The 21583-nt window shown below is 38.5% G+C and overlaps 2 protein-coding genes across 8 annotated transcripts in view; one reads left to right on the top strand and one right to left on the bottom strand.

The window, feature by feature from the left end:
• Positions 1-21583, bottom strand: part of LOC140663108 (peroxisomal leader peptide-processing protease-like) — a 61612-nt gene that overhangs the window by 29597 nt on the left and 10432 nt on the right. The gene's annotated exons all lie outside the window — the stretch shown is intronic.
• Positions 1-21583, top strand: part of Itp (ion transport peptide) — a 45549-nt gene that overhangs the window by 14288 nt on the left and 9678 nt on the right. The window contains exon 1 of one of the 6 annotated variants that reach the window (XM_072887017.1): positions 2939-3805. The exons of the other annotated variants lie outside the window; for them this stretch is intronic. The gene's annotated coding sequence lies outside the window, so the exon portion shown is untranslated. Of the gene's footprint in view, positions 1-2938; positions 3806-21583 lie in introns of those variants that run through there. 6 annotated transcript variants of the gene reach the window in all.

The following is a 21583-nucleotide window of genomic DNA, read 5'->3' on the forward strand; positions in this document are numbered from 1 at the left end:
ATGAAACTTTATCTCTATCAGCCTTATCTCAGGCACGCCACGGACCAGAAATAACCGACGATTATATGCAACAATACATAAATCAAGGTGCACCCACTATTATACCGGTATACGTAAGTACGTCGAGCGTATTAAATTGAATTTTCAACAAGGTTGACCTATCAACATGTCGCCGAGTAATCTTATTCAAGGCTAACAAAATTTAATGATTTTCGCGAACGTAGGTTCATTACAATAATAAATACTTTTCTTCGTGCATCAATTAAGAATTAGATATGAAACAATAATTGACTTGATTACATAACTTATGTCACGCAACACGTGTAATGGCCAATATTTTTCTGCAGATATTGTGTTTCTCCATGCTCAAGAGTATCGGCTCGTATTTATTGATGATTGATTACTTTATTGTTATTTTCATTGTATCCTTCATGAGACGACATGAACCGGTTCCAAAAACAATTATCATGAATGAAAATGCAGTACCTATCTCAATTAGATAAATGAAGAGGCGGATAGTAATTGCTCACGCCGCTGGAATTTTTTTCCTTGCTTTGAACCGAAGGGGACAGAGGAAAGAAAAAACAGTAGGGGGGACACCGTGTCATTATGTACGACACTCTTAATAGCCGCTACGGCTATGACAGTTGTCTCTGCTTGGTTGATGCAACCGTCGAACGAGTTTGCGTGAAACGCTTGGAGCGGTTGGAGTCCTAAATACCATGGTCGTCTAAATTTTTATGCTTACTCTTCACCAAAATAAATCGTAAATAGCTGTCTTTCTTTCAGTCTATACCAAATTTTTTAAATTAAATGCTCGTTACAGTTGCGCCAGGAAAACCAATTATTTCTTACTCTGTTCTCTCTCTTTTTTTTCTCTCACTATTTCTCTCTTTTTTCCTCTCTTTCGTGAAATGTTTAAATGTATTTATAATTATAGCCTGAATCTTTTGACATCTTAAAAATTGTTAAAATATATTATATAAGATTCACAAGATATTTAATGATTTTACAAGGATTTTACAAGGATAGGTATAATATTAAGAAATTATATATATATATATATATATATATATATATATATATATATGTGTAAATAAATACATATATATATTTTTTTTGACATATTTTTTTCAATCCATAAAACAACATTTCTAATTTTTTTCAAATACGTTAAACGAGTTTACACCCACGAGATTTACACGAGTCATTTTTCCGCTTGAGTCATTCTTCACGTAATATAATTATTGGAGCATTACGCTGTTGCATAATGGAATTTTATAATAGTATTTTAATCGCAGTACGATTCTTATATCAATTATTATATTGCATCTTTATGTTCAGTATTTCACGTAGATAACATTGAAGTCATCTAGATAAAGATAAAACATATTTTATCTCAGATCAGATGAAGCTGATTTATTTCAAGTTTATCTAGATAATAGATAAAATTATAAAACATCTAGATTTTAAGATAACGTTGTTTTGAAAAATATAATTAAGGAAAAAATGAAAACATTACAATCGTATAATACAAAACATTAGCATACTGTTTTCGAATCTGACACTATTGACTTAATGTATACTATAAATATACTGAATGATTCACTTATGAAGAACCAACATATTAAAATTATAAAGTGCTTATTAAGGACAGAATTTTGTTGATTTGCAAAATCATGTTAAATAATTTAAGACAGATAATCCATTTTACTATCTAACAATAAGATATAGATATAGAGAATATATTCGATTTATTATCTAGATAAAAATGAGGTATAACAATTGCTTCATCTAAATGATTACCTAGATAACTTTATCTATATAATAGAAAACACTGCTCTACAGTTGATTTTGACTTTTTCAAAAGTACATATTTATGCATATTTTATCGTTCTTTGCCAATTTGTTTCGACACTTTACATAATTGAGATACATTGGTAATTAATTAGCTCGTTAGAAACATAATGATATCAATCGAGAAAAAATATTTGTTAAGTTTGCGGTATAAATCGTTAAGTTAAAGAAAATTATAATTACTTTGTAATTACAAACACAAATGTCGCAAAAAGAATAGATCAAGACTTCTAAGGAAACAATCTAATCTACTTCAGCATAAGTTGGGGACAGGAGACATTTACATTTCTTTTCTGCAAACGTGTATCTCATAAATAACTTCCGGAACTTTCGAGGAATCGTCGAAATTACGATCCGGAAGGAAGTAACTGCATTTCTGTCTCTGAGGATACTTTTGTTTTTTTTGAGGACTCTTTCGTTACTATAGCGTTAAACAACTCGCTATTCGCGCTCGCATAACCGCGTTCTCTAGCACTCTAAAGGTTCGCGCTCGTTCCGGGTCCCCGACCCATGTTGAGAGCCGCCACAAGTCGGTCCCCCTTGTTCCCTCTCTCTTTTTCTGTCCCTGTCGATCTGCTCTCATCGTTTCTCTCTCTCTGTCTCTCTCTTTCTCTGTCAACATAGGCTAGTGGCCCCGTAGATAAGAAAGAAGAAAGACCAATAGGATCGACAAAGACACAGTGATAGGATAAAGAGGAAGTATATACGCGAAAGAAGACAGCCGAGAGAGAAAGAAAAAGGAAGAAGAACGAAGAGAAAGAAAAAGCGTGTGTGGTACGAGAATCCGGACAGTGAAAGAGAGAAAGAGAGAGCGAGAGAGAGACTCTTTGCGCATGCAAGCGCAGAGACGAGAGAGCGAAGGAGGAACGACAATCGGGAATAACACGCGGGGGGTCTTGGCTCTTTCACGACGGTGGACGGAGGACGGAGGGAGAGTGGACGTAGCAAGGAAGGGTGCGCGCAGAGACGAGAGAGGAACGAAAGAGCAGCGACAGCGACGACGGCGGTGTCGGTGGAGGAGGAGGAAAAGGATGAGGGGGTAAGGGGAGGGAGGAGGGCGATTGAGCCAGCGCGAGGGGGATCCGAGAACGACGGAGATACAGTAGAGAGGAGGGGGCCGGAGGGCCCGGGGGGGTCGGTGGGGGTCTGGCAAGGAGCGAGGGATCCCATTGGTTCGCGGCCGGGCCATATTATAAGCGACTGCAGTCCGCGCTAGTTAATGTTAGCTCGAGCCTCTACGCGAGACGACGCATCTCTGTTACCCGCCGCCGCCACCGCCGCTACTATACTCTACTACCACCACCACCACTACCACCACTACCACTACTACCACCACCACCACCACCACACCATCACCACACTACTACTACTACTACTACTACACCAGTACATTACTACTACTACTACTACTACTATATATACGCACGCGTTTATATAGCGCCGCAGTATCGCGTACCGCGTGAGAGTCGTATGATACGTTTTACATATACGGATACCGTGTGTACAAGGAGGGAAAGATAAAAAGGGAGAGACGACTGTCGACTCGTGTAAGAGACAGCATACGTTGATAAGACGGCACACAGTCGGCCGCATCAATAGAATCCGCGATCCTCCGATTTTTTTTTTTTTTCCACGCACGTACAATACACTTGAGATTTCGTTCACGAGATATATCCGTGCGAGATACGAGAATAGTTTCACGTTTATCGATCCAGTGTTCGCGTCGGAATTGCGTGTCGATCGTAAGATTGAGGCGGCGAGTGTCAAAAGTGAGGGAACACGGAAATTTTTAATTCATCGGTTCCCCGACGCGAAAGGAAGAACAATAGTAAGAAGAGACAAAGCGTAAAAGAGGGACCTTAATTTCTTTGGACATACACCAGTGAAAGGTGCGAGAAGACCCAGAAGCGCGAAATAAAGTCGCAGGAGGCCGAAAGCGAATAACAAAGTAAGTTCCGTTGCACATTATCCTTGTACGATGCAAAACGAAATTGGAGAACGTCTCGATATTAGCTGCTATCCATATGTCGATTCTTATCAGTGATACCTGACATAATGTGTTTGTAAGCTATATTTTTGACGATGTGTATAACGTGAAGGCAGCACGTATATAGATTGCAATACGAGGATGAATACGAATACCCATTGCAATGCGAGAACGCATACCACAAATTTCAATTGTTCGCTCTTCCCTCTTATTGAACTGTGACTTATAAATTTCAAAGAATTTTTTTATAACTTAATCGCATATATATTCTAAAATAATAAAAGTTGACAAATAATGTGAAAACTTCTCGTTTTTAAAGTTTCTAAAGTCTATTTCACAATTAGGAAGTTCTAATCAATTATTGAGTCGAGAGAATTCACACTAGTTTCTAACATAAGCCTTTGATATTGAAATATTCTTAATATCCATTATATGGTTTTATGGAAAATACAAGAGAAAGGAAGAAAAAAGAATTAACATTTTAGAACAAGTCCTTTAAGAACAAGGACATATATAGAACAATGTTTAAGAAAAAATAAGAAAAAAGGGAAAACACAGAATAATATAATAATATAATAATGTACTGCAGTAAAAAATAAGTGTCAGAGAAAGAAAGAAATACGAAGAGTAAGGCAGTAAGAAAGATTCGGCGCTTTTACGTTTTCCTGTAGTCGAGCCGAGAAGTGGAAGCAAACAGGTGGTCAAATAGACGATGATACGTTGCTTTTTGCTATTTTAATCTTTTGATTTTTTATTCCTTCAGAGACAGGTCTTAAGCAAATGTATTAAAAGTAAAAAATTAATTTGTGTCGAATTTCTAATAAAAAATTGATTTTTTATTAGCATTATTATTAATTTCGATATACATAATTTAACTTTTATTCTGATATAATTAAGTTTTCCAAAGTGAGGTGTCAAAAAAGTTACGTAATTAAATAATAGGTAAAATTTTTTACTTCACACAATTTTTTTTCGAATTTGAATTTTATCGAGAAAATTGTTTTTAAAAATATTAAATATATTATAATGTTTGGATAGAGGAAAACTCGTTTTGCGACACATGCTTTCACTTAAAATAGTAAGCATGTAATTTGAAGTGTTAAAGAGCACAGTTAACCCCTCATGCACTTGACCTTTATGCACTTGTGTGACGCCAGAGCGTATTCAAGGGTGGCGAATAATATCTCTGCATTAATTCCTCTGTTTCTATGGTACATATACAATCATAATGTCTTATGACCCAAAACGTAAATCCATATTGTGTTATTTTTTCTAATTTTTTTATAAATTAATTTATAAAAATAATTTTTACATATTCTATAAATATAATTTCATAAATAAATTAGTAAAAAACGACGCAAAAGAAGACTTATTTTTTCCAAATTTTCTCATCGTTATAAAGTTTTCTCACCTGATAATGTTTGCAATTAAAGAATAAATGCAGTTCATAATGATAGAATTTTTATAGAGAGATATAAAGGCTATTTATATATATTTAATTCTATTAGCTTTTCTTTAAGGGGCAGTCAATATTTATATTAGAACGCAAACACATTTCTTTTCTTTGCCTTTAGTAGCCTTAAAAAGAAAGAAAAAGGCGAAAGCACATACACACCACACACACACACACACACACGGTATGCTAGGTGACCGATTGTGGATTGCGGCTAACAATAAGATAGCAAGATGCACGCACGACGCGACGGTGGCCTCCTCGTTCTTTTTCAGTCACTCGTTCTCCTTGTCCTTCTATCGCGGCCCACGCGTTTCTCACCGTCGGGACGAAACTGTCTTTTTCTGCATCCGCGATGGATCGATCCGTCGTGGGTCCCGCAATCAAAATCGAGACCGACAAAATGACCGACCCGCCTACCCACGGTTTTCTCGAAAATATCTTTCTCTTGGTGTCACCATAAAAAAAAAAAAAAAAAATATATAAGACAGGAGAGTCGTGAAGCATAAACGCTACGTGGGAAATTTTTAGAATCGAGGGGGGCTTTAGGCCCCATTGCGTCACGATCCTCGCGTTGGAGCCCCGTTCATGCACAGAACGCTCTCGATCTTTCTGTACATGAGGCCACCAATTCATGCGGTGTATCGTTTACATGCACAAGTAACATAATCAGAATCGTTTATTTTGAAAACAGAGTAGAGCGATGTTTAATTTAAGATAAGTTGAGAGTGAATTTATTTCGATTGTTAAATTAAATTAATGATTGATAAAAAGCATGGGATTGTATAGATTGTATACGGGAGAGAGAGAGAGGGAAATATGTTATTTCGAAGTCTATTTTGAAACGAGTGACATTGCGTCCTACAATTAGTTAGAAAATTGCTAAAGCAAATTATTTTCAAGAAGAACGAAATTACATTACTTATGAGTTATCATCAGTCACATACAATATACTATTTTTAGAGATAGTATATGTTATAATGCAAAATCTATCTTTTCTTATTTTCTTAACAATGTTATAAATAATTATTTTATATATAATACATTTCTCATTTCAAATATTAGTTTATATCATTTTTTGGATCTTCGAAACTTGAAATCGCAACACAATCGAATACAATCAATTTTTATTTCTAATATATACTGTTGCATTAACTCTCACTAAAATAATATCTGCAAAATATTTTAGAATAAATAATATTTTTATTAAACTTTTGAACATATCGTTTTTAAAAGAAAATTAAATTTGATATTTTTAAAAGATAATATTTAGTTTTTTTGCTTAAGTCGACTAAGAAAAAATACTAATCAAATATTAAATTACCCAAACACAGATTAAATGAGATTATATGGATTGGTATTTTATCGCGGAATACGAGAATTTACGCTCGAATTAAAACAACTGATAGACCTGGCTGTATCCAGCGGAAGCTTGTACTGACAAAGAGAGGCAGGAAGCGGAGAGCGTCCGAAGAGACCGAGGAAGAAGACGTAGCGAAACGGTGAAAGGGAAGGGCGTATGTGTTGCCGGGTCTATCTTTAGAGTTCATTCAGAGAATCTTTTGCTCTCGCACAGCCGGGCGAGGGCCAAACGTGAGGCCGACTTATGACTCGACGACACGCACACGTGCGTATCTGCACGTGCGTGTTCTTTCACGATGTAGCGCAGCTAGCGCTCGTTAAACGCGGCCTAAATGCAGCGGCAATGTGATGTGACGCTTTAACAGGTGTGGAGAATTCGCGTTCCCAGGCAAATCCGACACGGATAGTTTAAAGAGACTAAGAGCGTTTCTGGTTCAAATTTACGAAGCTTATTAATTTCAATCTTTCTCTCTCTATTTGCAAATATATTAAGAAATTGATTACACACCTAGTGAAATGTTCGTAAAAAATTACATCTATACAGTAATTATAATTAGGCAGTAATTTTACAATAAACTACACAAAAGTAAAATTTATAGATAACACAAAATTTTTGTACAAAATTGTCATTTTTATAAAGTTGAGTCTATAAAAATCTTTAGATTTCTTAACTAAATTAATTTTAATTAATCATCCGTTCAGTTAAGAATCACTACTTTCTATATACTTTCCAATTCGGTGATTAATTAAAGAAACGACGAAACCGCGATTTTCGCTGTTGCATGATGCAGTCAGTATCTTGTGATTCTGAATCTTATATATGGTAATTTCGCCATCCGCTTTCCGAGATGCGCATAAATCTCGTCAGAGAAAAAGAGAGGAAAAGGGAAGGAAACAGATAGGACACCTGTGGCATGCTTTCCATCAAAGTTGCTCATCCTGTGATTTTTACGTTGTAGAACGTAATATATAGTATTCCACCATATGTTTTTCCTGAAAGAGTTTATGTAAATAATGGATACACTAGAGTTACATAATTAATTTTCTATCATATTTCAAAAAACGACCGCTTAAAAACATCGATTTCGGAGATCTAGGATCTGACACGTGCGTTGACTCGATGGTTTTGCTAAAAGGACAATCATAAGCTCCAAGTATGTGTAATCAATTTTTTTTTAATTGACTAAATTACACATTACTTACTGTCAATCCTCGATCTTGAAAATCAATTTTTTTTAACCGGTCGTTTTTTGAAATAGAGATAGAATATTTAGAAATACGATAGAGAGTATGTAACTCTAATGTGTCCATTGTTTATATAAAGCCTTTCAGGAAAAATATGTGATTAGTTACAATATACTTGGATTCTTCCTTAAACATACGGGTCTACCTAAAAAAAGAGATTGAGTATATGATTGTATTTACACGGTCTGTTCTAAAAATATCAACAATTGTTCCACTTTACAAAGTTAAAAATAAAGTATCAAAGAAAAAAGATATTTTTTAAAATAACATTGGTTGTACTGGCTGTGGAATAAAGATTCAGATATTTTTGGGATTAAAGCGTATACTATTCGTTAATATTAATTGACACTTAATTCGTACAAATATTAAAATTCATGCGATAAAATGTTTTTTATGATTTGTTGCGCTTTATTAACGTTCTAACTCTATTGAGAAATTAATCATTATTACCACACATCGAATCAGATTGACACTTTTGTTTACACAAAATATATCCCAACCTTCCAGATATATCTAGGCCGTAATTTCAACATTTAAGAAGTCTTCGGGCGAGGCACGAGGCATGGCCGAGTCCATGGATACTGTAAATATCCACGAAGGTACGCGAAGCGCGACGGAAAGTCTTATGATCGATCAAGTCTGCGTGCAAAGTCCCGTGATCGGGGGGAGAGAGAGGGAGAGAGAAATTTCATAATTTTCGCGGCCGGAGGCCACTCACTCGCCGCTTCATCGAGCGCCGACATTTCTTCAGGGAGATCCGCAAATACCGCGGCGTCCTTTACTTATGTTAACGCACATCGGCATCTCGCACGAGAGCCGCCTATTTAAAGAGAACGGAATGCGCGTAGCGCGTCGTTTTACGGTTTGCTTTACAAATTGAGCCGCGCCGCGAGAATTGCATTAAGTCGCGCGACGCTGCCGCTCGAGGCAAGGTTCTTGCTAAAGAACGCTCGTCGAGATGTTTAGGCATCGAGGACTCGTTGCGATGTTATTGACCCTCGTGCGAAAACGGCCGTGAAACGTAATCGAGATATGCGAGTTATCGCTTCCGATTAGGTGACGCGTAATTGGAGTCACGTATCATATGAAATGTACTAGGGAGAAATTAGTAAACAATGAATTAATGTTACACGTAATGAGCATAATGTTGAGATATTGAAATCAAAATTCAATATAATCACAAAGACTAACTTCTCAGTGATGTGATTAATCTAATATGAATAAAACAAATATATATATATATAATCTATATTTATATAAAAGTATGTAAATTCGCACATTAAATATATAAATTAATAATGCATCAATCTATAAAGAATAATTAATAAGTTGTCATCTAGATTGTTGGTCGTAATTAAACACACAGTTTTCGAGAAATCGATCTCGTCAAACCTATTAATTTTCTCGCCAGGCGAACATTTCGAATCAGAATCGTTCGATGATCTCACAACGCGCGTAGTCGTATAAGCAAATTATTTTTACATTCCCCTATTTTACATTAATGATCATCGATCAGTATCGTTCGCGAACGCACATTTTGAAAACGAAAAACGGAATCTATTACGGTAACAGCCTTGCCCGCAGGCTACATCTCGCGCGCGTATTGCCCGTTACGATTAATTATTTATTTCGTCGAAGAACTTGGAGTGATTTATCCACTTTAAGCTTTCTCGGGGAGTCTCGATATCCCGCCATACGATCGGGCGTAGATTACATATCGAAGGGAGCACCCGTATTCTCACGTCCGTCCTCTACGCACGAGCGAGCTCGATCGCTTGGATCGATCGCTTTTACCTCCGCTCGGATTACTCTCGCGATAGATTTATTCTTGGATCTCGACAGTTGGCGTCTTACCGCCTAAAGAGAAATACAAACTCGGAATAAAAAGAATATCTATCAAAGATTTTTTTTTATTATTACATATATATTATTTATTTAAATATCGCGCGCGATGCTCTTCGACCCAGATACATCAGTTGACAGTTGACAATACACGTGTGCGTAGTGAGTCAATTCTCGAAATTGAGCGGGACCTCTCGTTCTTGAAAAAAGAGAGCAAAAAAAAAAGAAAAAACTGACTTCTTTTCTAAAATGTGTTAAATGACGCCAAACGTTCATGAATGGCACGCACTCAATGTCTTTTTAGCTTATCGCGAGCATTCAAAATATTCTCATGATAATACTCGGATAATCAACCATAGAATCGTCTTGCTGCTTTCCTCAATCATAAAGACAAAGTCTTAACATAGTGTCTTGCTAAAAAAAAAATTAAAATATAGACTTTATTTTATATTCTAATTTTATTATAATACTTTAATTATTAAAAAACGTTCCATGAAATAATAATAACAGAACAATTCTCGAATATTAATCTTTCAAATTATCTAAAGTACACACATATAACACGTGTTTTTAGATCAAAATAAATTTTTATAATCAAGTAGACTCCGTCACACGTTGCCAATATAAGGTGAAATATACGCGAGATTTAAATCGCACGGTGAGAATCGAGCGAGAAATCGGAGCGAAAGGGCTAGAGATAATGCTCCCTTCGGGGAGAAACCGAGTCGATGAGCGAAGCCCGCGAGTCAAGAGCGCGAGCGCGCAAAAGATCCGGTACCGCGAACGACGGGGTACGAAGCGTGAGGGGGCGAAAGAGACGGAGAAAGGCTACGGTTTCTCGTAATGCGAACCGTAGGACGCCAAGCTGTCTGCCGGGACACCAGTATACCCCACTACTTTGACCGCCGTGAAGTAGTAGTAATGGTCGTGGTGGTGGTATCAGCGTGGATGCGGTATGGTCCCCCTCGCACGTAGAGGGGTCCGTCCGGTCGTGCGTTTCTCTCGTCGGGTCGTCCTGCTGCCATCTAGAGTTACTGTCTTCGGACTAAAAATGCTATAGAGTGTTTCATAACAAATATAAAGAAAAAAAAATTAAACTATAAAAAATATATGAACACGTGAAAAGACCTCGTTCTAAGTAGTCATAGATTCTCTCATTTTTTATTGCAACAAATGGAACTCGTTAATCAGTTTTTTCTTTTATTCTTTTTTACATGTTAAATATTTCTTGCCGTCCAATTTTTTTTAAGCACGTCCGACAACTGGAAATGAAAGTTTTCCGAGTTTGTTACGATAAAATTCGCCGGAAATCTGGAAACTTTGTTGGGACATTTTTATTTTCTTCAGAATAATAAATCTTCACGGGCTAATCATATTCTCGCGAATATCTCTTCGCAAACCATCATACATCAACAATGTCCTTTGGAATATGAAATGAAAATATTAAAGTAACAGCAAGATATGTTATTGTAGCCTTCTCTCAAGATCATCACCTATCTGCGCTCTCACATCTATCATAAGAATTTTTGTAGTAAATTACAGCGGTGTGCATCATCTAGGAAGCGATCTTTCTAAGCTTCTACGTAAGATAATGTTCCTCCATTCTCCCTGATTGCCCATTTTCACTGACGATAGCAATATTTTAGCGTGCGTGTAACAAACATGCACTACGAATGGAATGAGAAAAAATTGATACGATAGAGAGATGCAGCCAACAACTCCGCTTCTGCCCTAAATACGGAAGATAATATGTGCATTCTTTCGCTATTACTATGATGACAAGAACCAGCAGTCGAATCGATCATTTGACGAAACGACATTTTAAAATCCTAAATTTCTAAATTAAGAAATTAAAAGCTTGTGTATTCGGATGAAAAGGATATATTTTATCATCCTATATTTAACGTATTTAATATTTTTGAAATTAAATTATTTTTATGAGTAATATATTCGGTAAGTAATAATATATTATAATATATATTAATAATAATATATTATTGTACCAAATATAGTCGATGAGTAATGTATTATTATTTTACCGAATTTGCCATATACATTTCCGAAATCATATCAATATCTAATACTGTTACTTTCTCACGTGACGCGGGTGTTATTAATATCATATATCAACAAACGCGCGTACAGAATACCGCCGCTGATAAGAACATGATTAGCTCGCAACACGCAACGGGGTTAATGCTTCTTTCTGCGCGATGCTGACGCGCATGCTAGGGGCAACTCTCTGGAGACTGTGTGTAAATAAATCGCGCGGAGATTTACTCGGTCCTTCCTCCTCTCTTGACGTATTCACGCCGCGTGCACGACGCGCAGAAAGACAGAAGGCTCTCTGTTGCCGATGTATGCATGGTGCATGCTGCATGCTCGATCTAGAACTCGCCAGAGTTCGATGGTAGAAAGTCTCGCCTTAGAGGCTGCTCAAGTGCAGAGTGGCGAGACGCAAAGAGTGAACCGGCCTTGTCGATAAAAATTTTCAATCAATAGTAGAGTAACAGATATTACATTATGTTTCAAGATATTTTTTAAATTATTTTTTTTTTATATTATTAAAGAATGTTATTTTTGTTTTAAAGATTAATTATCAATTATCATTTCGAACATTATAATTATTTAAATCGGATTTATGAGTTTGCAAGCTAAAAACGGATTTCATGGAGCTGTTATAAGATTTATCGCACTTGACAGAAGTAAGATGTCGTCAAAAGATAAGAGAGTATGCGAGCGAGCGATGTGTGGGGAGAGGGAAAATGATACGGATGATTTTTTTTGTCAAGCACCTTTCTAATTGCGAATCATGCAACCGGATCGATCGCTATAATGTACAATATGTTTCGGCTAGTGTTTCGCTTCTTTCGCGTCGCCTCTTCACGACGAAGCGACTGCGGCATGGAGAGAGGTTCGTTGCACCCGTTCTCGCGTTGCGACGAGAGACTGCGTGTACGCACAACGCTTCGTTTTGTGCACGGCTCGCACAAAAATCAATCTCTTCGCATCATACAAATAGGACGAACCTTTCAATCATTAAAAAAGAAAATACAACAATACAGTAAAATCTTCACTTTTCAGCAAAGCCGAAAAACAGCTGTGAAAAAGCAATCTATATTCTCTAAAACAATACATGCGATACATTAAAAAAAAAAACTTAATATAACACTTTAAATTATTCTATTTAAGTGAAAAATATTGAATCATTCTGTCGTAATTAAATTTCTATATGAATTCCACGTTTTCCAACGAAGGAACACGGAGGATTCCAATCTTCCGCGCAAAGAAATTAAAGATCTAGGCGAGGATGCGGACGAATGCCCGGGGTCGGTGATGACGGGTGTATAGCGACTTACACATGCGTAGCGCGATTACGTACACACGTGCACGCAACGCGAGCGAAGGAAGGGCGTGAGCGCGCGCAGGGGTCGGCGGCACACCTGTTGAGCATTCCTTCACGAGTGCACGCGCGTGTGAGCCCACCGCCGCTGCTACGTGCGTCACATACATCGTGCGCGCGCGGTTCACAGGTGCGCTCATTAATTCCGTTGCATTGCGCGCCGAGAACGGAGATTCGCGTTCGAGAATCGTGAAAAAAAAAAAAGAAAAAAAAAAAAACAGAAATGAAAACGAAGAATAGGATCGAAGATCGATACTGGCTGATAAGCGCGCATCGGGGGTGCGAAGGCCTCTCTTGCTTTCACGCATGATGAAATATAACGTATAATGGTACCCTTCGGAGAAAGAAAAGTCGTGTACAAATTGTTTCTTTGAAAAGAATTAGATAGAGGATGAAGATAGAAGAATTTGTTCATATAATTGTTATATATTCACAAAGAAAAGTACAATATAAAGGATCTTTATGATAAAAGATTTACTTTTATAGATCATGTTGAATTATTGAATAAATCAGTAGTTTCGCGGAGGGAACGAGTTTTTCTAAGAAAAAGTGGGAAACCGTGAAGACCGCAGTCCCTCAAGACACTTGATTTATAAGCGCGAGAAAGAAAGAGTCGAACAAACCGCTCTTTAAGTCTCGAGCATGAGCTACAGCCATGAGGTTCGCGCGGTTAGTAATTAATTGAGATATCGGCGGCAGAGATAAAAACGTCCATTTGAATTGATAATGTTGCCGCATGCGACGGAGACCGGTCGTGTCCCGACCGCGCCAACGACGAGAAATATGGTTATTGACTTGACATATGACGGACATTTACTGGACACCTATTGTATGCAAGCGCGAATGTATTTCACACGTTGCCGCCTTTATAACCGAGTTGTCGATTGCCGATCTGATTTACCAGATACGATTACGCAAGGAGATTATCCGGTTTTATAAAGATTAGATGACGAAAACGTTACGTAAAGAAAAGACTTTAAAGTCATTTTTTATGTATACTTTCGGAACAAATTTTGAAAATGTATTATTATTTATTATGTGCTAAAAAATATGACTGTGGATGAAAAGAATAATTACGCTCAAAAGAATATCTTCTGATGTGACTTTCATTCAACTTGCATTCGATATATTTTATGCTTTTTGCTATTATTATAAGGAAATTTGGTTATTATCACAAACGTGTGACGGACTTCACGGAGGACATGGATTATACCTCTATTGTGTATGTTAATTTTTGTGTAATGACTTTAATAATACGGTGTCGTTTCTACTTGTCAGCCTTGAATCGCTTTTAACAATAAAGTCATGCAGGGACGAACGTCATGAATCTCCTGTTTCATTAGACGCAATGCTCGATGGGCGGTATGAATTTTAATTAGTGACAGTCGAGTAACATTCACATGTAGAGATGATATTACTGATTTATAAAATATATTATTGTAAAACTGGGACTAGCATTGTACTGTCAGTAATTCAGTTTAAGTACTTTATGTCACACATATGTTTATGTATTATTTTTCTATTCCACTCTTTTTTACGCCTGAAAAAATTTCTCTTTTTCTCGATGATATCAAGATTTGCTGTCTCGATCGCAGAGATACAACTTCGAACCTAATATCAGAAAGTAACATCATCGTCGCTAATTACAAAGGCGCAAGGGAAGCCGGAGGCGACTGGAAGATAAATCGTTGCTCCATCGAGGATCTCGCGGGAGTCGAAGGCGTCGCGAATGTATCTCGCGTGAAAAATTTCACATTCGATTTAATGGACTTGAAAGTGCGCCGCGTCGATCGGAATTGCTTAGCATTTAATCAACGTACAAAGGTCGGCAAAGGCCGATAGAACCATCCTTATATAATTACCGCAGGCGCGATTGCCGTCATTGATTCTGACAGTGCCGCCTGCTCTCTCGCACGATGGTGGTTAACAAAACGGTTCGCCTTTTTTCCCCCCTGAGACTCGTTTCCACGAAAATGATTGGAGGTGGCCTCGATGGAACCCTTCCCCCTCGGACTTCGCCATGGGTTAGGTCTTCAAAATTCTTCTCTTTGTCAGAGGTACTTTTTTACGCAACGTGCATACGATTTGTGATCTCCTCCCAACACTAATGTTTTAATAATTTCAGTCATGTTGACGATTAAAAATGCATAAAGTGTGGAATTATATAGCACAGATAGATTGCACATTCGTAGGAGTGTTCTTAAGGTGAAAATATCTTTTATTCGTGCTTATTGTAAAAAAAGAAAATAAATGGTTGCTAATAAACTGCATTATATCGCGGTGAAAGTAGAAAATAAAAGTAATACGAATTGCCACACAAGATTAAATTGATAAACAAAATGTTATATTAAAATATAGATAGTACGGATCTTGGCGGTGTTTTATACTTGGACTCGGGTACTCTGACAGTTAATCAAGGTAGTCGATAATGATACCTTCGTGATATTTCTTTTTGGAGAAATTCTCGTAGTAGGTGCTTACATATATAATAGTTACATAGCATAAGATTACAGAATAGTCCAGATTTAAGTACATCCTCTCTCTCTCTCTCTCTCTCTCTCTCTCTCTCTCTCTCTCTCAAATTAAATAATTTCCTTCCGGCAAATCCTTCGGCTGTTTCTTATCTTGTTACGTCTCCCCCCCCCCCTCCCCGGTTACGATTGACACTCTCGTTACCGGCGTGTAAGAAAACAAACGTAACAGCTTCGAAACCACCCTGTGTAGAAGAACACCGCGTGATGCCTCTGGCGAAGAGGATCAAAGAGATCCCTCTCTAATAACATGTTTTTCACCGAGAAAATCATTGGTGGCGATACCGTCGACACCGCTTTGGGCTCGCATCGAGGGGCCCGAATCACAGTGGGAAGAAACACGACGGTGGGCTTTTTACATACGCGCGTTATTATTCACGCACACGCGCGCGCACGCGGGATGGTAGGCAGGTAGGTCCGCAAACGTCAGAGATCGCGGTGGGGCCTCGGAGAGAAGGAGAGTGCCTCGTTGCCGCTTGATTTACAGCCCGCCTCGTCCCTTTTTCTTTTTTCCCCTCCCCGAGTTCTCCTCGTTCCGCCGCCCTCTCTCTCGGTATTTTCATCTCCGTCTCTCCCGCTTCTGAACGGTATATAGCGTGTGTGTAGCACACATATCACATGGCATATGTTATGTGGTATACATGGTACACCGGCGGCGGTGGCGGCCGACCGCCTAATTAGAGGGCCCGCCCCTCCTCTCATCTCCCTTCCCTTGTTCGCTCTCTCGGCATCTTGATCTCTCTTTCTCGTTTTTCTCATTCCTTTTCTTCCCCATCTCACCCCACGTTTCATTCTCTCTCCTGTCCGCGCGCACATGTGTGTAAAAACCACAATTCTTCCATAGACTGGTACGCGCGTGCGTCTCGACGCGCGCGGCACGCGTGTATGTGGCATATGTCGTGATATAGACGCTAATGTCTTGTGGATCTCGTTGTATTAGATATTTAAGACGTTTTATGCAATTTCGGTAGATATTTTTGTAGGAATTATTTTATGACGTACGATAATTATGATGTTTCAAAAAAATTTAAGTTATGTAAGAAGAAAATGTACGAACAAATTGGATATAGCGCGTAATAAAAAAATTAGCAAATCATTTGTATACTCGTAACATTAAATTTTCGTATTTTTATAGTTTGATTAGTAAGACCTCAATTAAAAGTTTCATTAAATACAATAATTTTGTACTAACGTCATATAATTGATACCCTGTAACATTTGAAAAATTTGCAAATGCGGTTAAAATTACCTATAGGTCTATTCCGCAAGAATGTGACTTAATTCGGACTTAAAACTTTCAAGTCCGTTTCGCATCATTGATTCGAGTTTAAATTTCGTATTTCAATGACAGGCTTTCCGAGGGATACCTCCGACAAAACTATCTCCGGCTGAGATAATTTTGCCGTGTGCGAGTCATTACTGTCGAGCGATGTATGAGTACGCGGTTCAACGTGGGACACACGATGTATACCGCCCGGCTACAACAGTATCCACTGTAATGCGTATATCCGTGCTCGTGTATGTGTATCGCAAACTGCCGCGCGAGTGCATACACGAAGGGGTCTCACGGGGGCCTTATAGCGGGGGCCTTATAGCGGGGGCCCCTCGCGAGAGCTCGTCCGGCAACTCCTCATGGGATTGAGTCATCCGGCACGAGAAAAGGACCACCTGGCGAGGAGAGCCGATATATCTAACGATACCGCCGTGCGGCTTCCCCTCCCATCTCTCATCTTTCTTTCTCTCTCTTTGGCTGCTCCCCAGGCTCGTTTCCTCGTTGCCCTCGAGCGTGTAGGACACGCGGACGCTCTTCGTCTTCTCCCCGAGGGGCCCCGAGAGCGCGTTTTGGTAATTGCACGCGTTTCGCTGCTTCTTCTTATCCTCCTTGCCGCGGTGCTTTTTTGCGGAAGACCCCGCTGGCGAACGGTGACTTTGTAAAGTCACCGCTCTTTCAATGTACGCTGTTTCCCGTTTTTACATCTCCTTCTCTCTCTCCCTCTCTTTCTCTTGCGAGGTAATGACGGCCACGCATGTACACGCATGTTTGCCTACCTGAAGCACCGATCCTCTTAATGTCACCGCGACGTGAAACGAGCCAGGCCCCAGCAAGTGTAGGTCGTTGACTCGGGTCGAGCGATTGGGGATTGAGATTAGGATTCGGTGCGAATGGTTCCGGATTTTTCAGACCGGCGCGCGATATGCAGGAACCATTCGCCCTCGAGAACCGTCTTTTGGATGCGTTGCGATGCATACCGCTTTTGGATAAAAGGCTGTAGAGGAGAATTCGAGAACCGTGCGCGTGAAGAAATTAGACGCGTGACGATCTTATTAACGCGCCGCACTAATTGGACGTCGTTGTACAATAATCGAAATAACTAGAAACTCCACTAACGAGATATGCGAGAAATTAAAACTAAATCGATTGATCGATCTCTTAAAAGAAAAAAAATTGTCGCAGAGAGAGAGAGAGAGAGAGAGAGAGAGATAAGCTATAATGTCAATTGTGTAATAAGTATATTACGAGACACATTATTTCAAAATTAGAATTTGAGAAATAAATATTTCGCTTTTTAATAATTTGAAAATAATTAGAAAATTGCAAGGATTCGTGTATCACATTGCTTTGCGAACTGTATTAGTTTTCTTTTTGGAGCATCAAATAATTCCACAAATTCCGACACAATCCCACAATATTCTTTCTGCGAAACAACGCTTGTCATTTATGCCCACGTTAAGATTGACTCTGACTGAGTATCGAACAAAGTATATATTTTTTTAGCAATGCGTGATTTAAATGCGTCGTGCATACATTTTTCGAAAAATTAGAAATCGAAATGTGAACAATGTTATACCCCAATGAAACATTTATATATTTACGGACATATAACACAGACAGAGGTTAAAAAATCCTAGCTGACACTAATCATTTTACCGCGCCTAATTTTTAGGCTCAAATTTCCACATTTTTTCGAAGACAGCGCGATCGCTGCGAGACACCCTGTACATCGTGTGCGAACGAGCTGCCGCGGGGCAAAGTGCCGAAGCAAGCGTGTGGCTTTTTGCCAAAGGAACTTCGCAGATTGCACACCTGTGCGTGGCCGAGCCGAGGAAAGACCTCACCTATCGAGCAACTGGTCTCCATTGACTTTTTCTTCCCTCATGCAACTCTCCGCGCACACCTCGGCACGCTTACATGCTCTTTGCTTCTCCCTTTCTCTCTTTCCGTGCTTGTCCGCCTTGCACAATACCACCCTCTGCGTATTTCACCTTCCTTTACATGCGACGCATGTGTGAATCTTTCTCCTATGATCTAATCTGAAATTGCATCTACAGAGAAAAATGAGCTTGTCTAGAATACCGATAACATTTATAACATCGAAGATTCAATCTTGTCTATTCCTTGTCTGTTCTTGTTTGATCCTTTTGGATCTCCAGTTGGATTCCAGAGAAACGCGATTTTATATATCTATTGTATTTTCTCTCTCTCCCTCTTTCTCTCTAACGATAGTTTTATTTCATTTTTTTATTATCAATTTAAATATATGAAAAGGTATTAGCTAATTCTTAATTTTTACCCTAGAATGACAATTCTAATCATGGTTGTAAAGATCAATCAACTATATCAGACAAAATATGAAATTTAAAAAATATGTACTTTATTCCAGAGTAAAAAACTTGTTAATAAAACTATAGAATATTATCTTTACTATACTTTATATTGTGAATATATAAAAAATGAAATATCATATGTGATATGATAGCTCGATATTTTATTTTGTTCTGTGATATTAAAACGGCTATTAATCCTCCTCGCGTTTGGATTACACGCGTAATCTCTATAGTGAGCCAAATACGTGTATGATTCGTATTGACCTGATGTCTGTTACGCCCACAGATCGCTTAATCTAAATATAGCGACGATTTTTCACGGGAAAGACAATCGAGATGCTGTCGTCCCGACACAACAATGATTCTACGAGTCTTGCAAAGTACGTTTTTGCGGGTGTTATCCTAGTTAATCGTTTTATATAAATCGATACGTATATTTTATTTTAATATTATTAATTCAGTAATTAATTCAATAATTAATTTAATATTATTAATTCCAAGAATGCAATTCAACTTTGTTTATAAAAACTATAAATATATGCAACTTAAATTATAACAAGAGCTCTACTCTTAATTAATTAATTCTTAAAAGTCTGATTTTATGTCAAAACGAGCTTTTGATGAAAATTTTAAGCCAAATTTCTAAGGAACGTCGTTGTTTCTCGCGAACGCGTCGGTTAAAGGACTCCATTTTATTATCTTATTTTATTAGCCGCTAACCGATTCCGCTGTGTAAATTACGGTGCAATGTGTTATCGTGCGGCGATTATAAGCCGCGTAAATATTAGCCGGTTAAAAAGCGCCATTACTTACACGTCGAGACACGGACACTCGCGAAATGGCCTGCGGTTTCTACGCTGACCAATGCAAAAGTATAATGTAATCTGCCTGTAAGTAAGTCGAATACTCCGTCTCTCGCCTCGTGGGATCGAGGTCCAACCGGAATCCTCCTCCACCCTGTACGCGTTGTACCGTTTCTTTATATAAGCCGACTCAATTATCGGCCCGCGCGGAATCGCGTCGGAGCAACGCATATATTGACGCATTTTATGTCTCTGTGTGGTCCGGTTGTCAATGCATCGCGAAATTTAAAATAAGAGAGAGAAAGAAAGAAGCCCCGTGGGCTTAAATCCGGCCGTCGCGTCGGGTGTTCCTCGCTGTTACCGAATCGGGGCCAAGAGAGCAAAAGAATTGAGTCCCCTTTAAAATGTACCGGTGCAACTGGGTCTAATTTATGACGTCTTTACGCGCTCTCTGGTGTTGCTCGTCGTCGCGATTCCCCAGATTTTCTCACGCGTGTAATTTCGATCGGTTTACCGAGGCAAAGATGAAACGAGCGTAAGGATAAGTAAAGGGATTTTTATACGATTACGGCGAAACCACGATTCCATCTTTTTCTCACTTTGATACAGGAAAAAAAAATCCGAGATGTAGATAAAATATACGCAATATTTTTTAGATAAAAAACCTTGTTTTAAATATTAACGATATGAATCGCGTTTGTTAGTTGCTATTTAGAACGATATTATTGGATTGATAATTTTTAATATAAGTTTTAATATATTTTTTATTTAATACTTATACTGTTATATAAAATTCTGATTAAAAATCAACAATATTTTCTACATCTTTTATACATCTTTAAGAAATCCCATATCATATAAATATTTTAAGATGGAAGACCATAAGAATACTAGACATGTAAATTGATGAAGTAAATACTAAGATATAAGATATAACATTTGTCTCTTGGGCATACAAATAATTTACTTTCACCTGGCAATCCTAGTTGAACCATTGCCATTACGCGATAACTGCGGTGACCGACGGATTCGTGTTCGCAAAATCAATTAAGTAGAATTCAAGAGAAAGAGACGGAGAGAATCGTCCGGGTTTCTTTGATACGACGCCGCTGATCTTGATTCACACCGGACGTATCCGTTCCGAGAAAAAAGAACGAGACAGATCTCGGAACGTATTCTCTCTCGCGGAGGCCTTTGCAAATCCTTATGCAGGAAGAGAGACAGAGAGAAAGAGAAAACGAGAGATACAAAGAGAGGAGAGTCTTAACGATCTCGGGATCCGGACGACTTTGGGGGCAAATTATCGGCCTACGGCCAATTACCAGGTGGAGGCGCCGATATATAGAGGAGAGCGGTTGCCAGAGAGTTCCAAGAATCGTCCTGGCGGCTAAAAATAAGATCCCACCCGGGAGCGGTGATTATGTTCCGAAAAAAGAAGAACCGGGCGAAACGCTCGCTCTCTTCGTGTGTGCAGGTGGCGATGGGATGAGGAAG

Source organism: Anoplolepis gracilipes, chromosome 2 (assembly GCF_047496725.1).
Source record: "Anoplolepis gracilipes chromosome 2, ASM4749672v1, whole genome shotgun sequence".
NCBI lineage: Eukaryota > Metazoa > Arthropoda > Insecta > Hymenoptera > Formicidae > Anoplolepis > Anoplolepis gracilipes.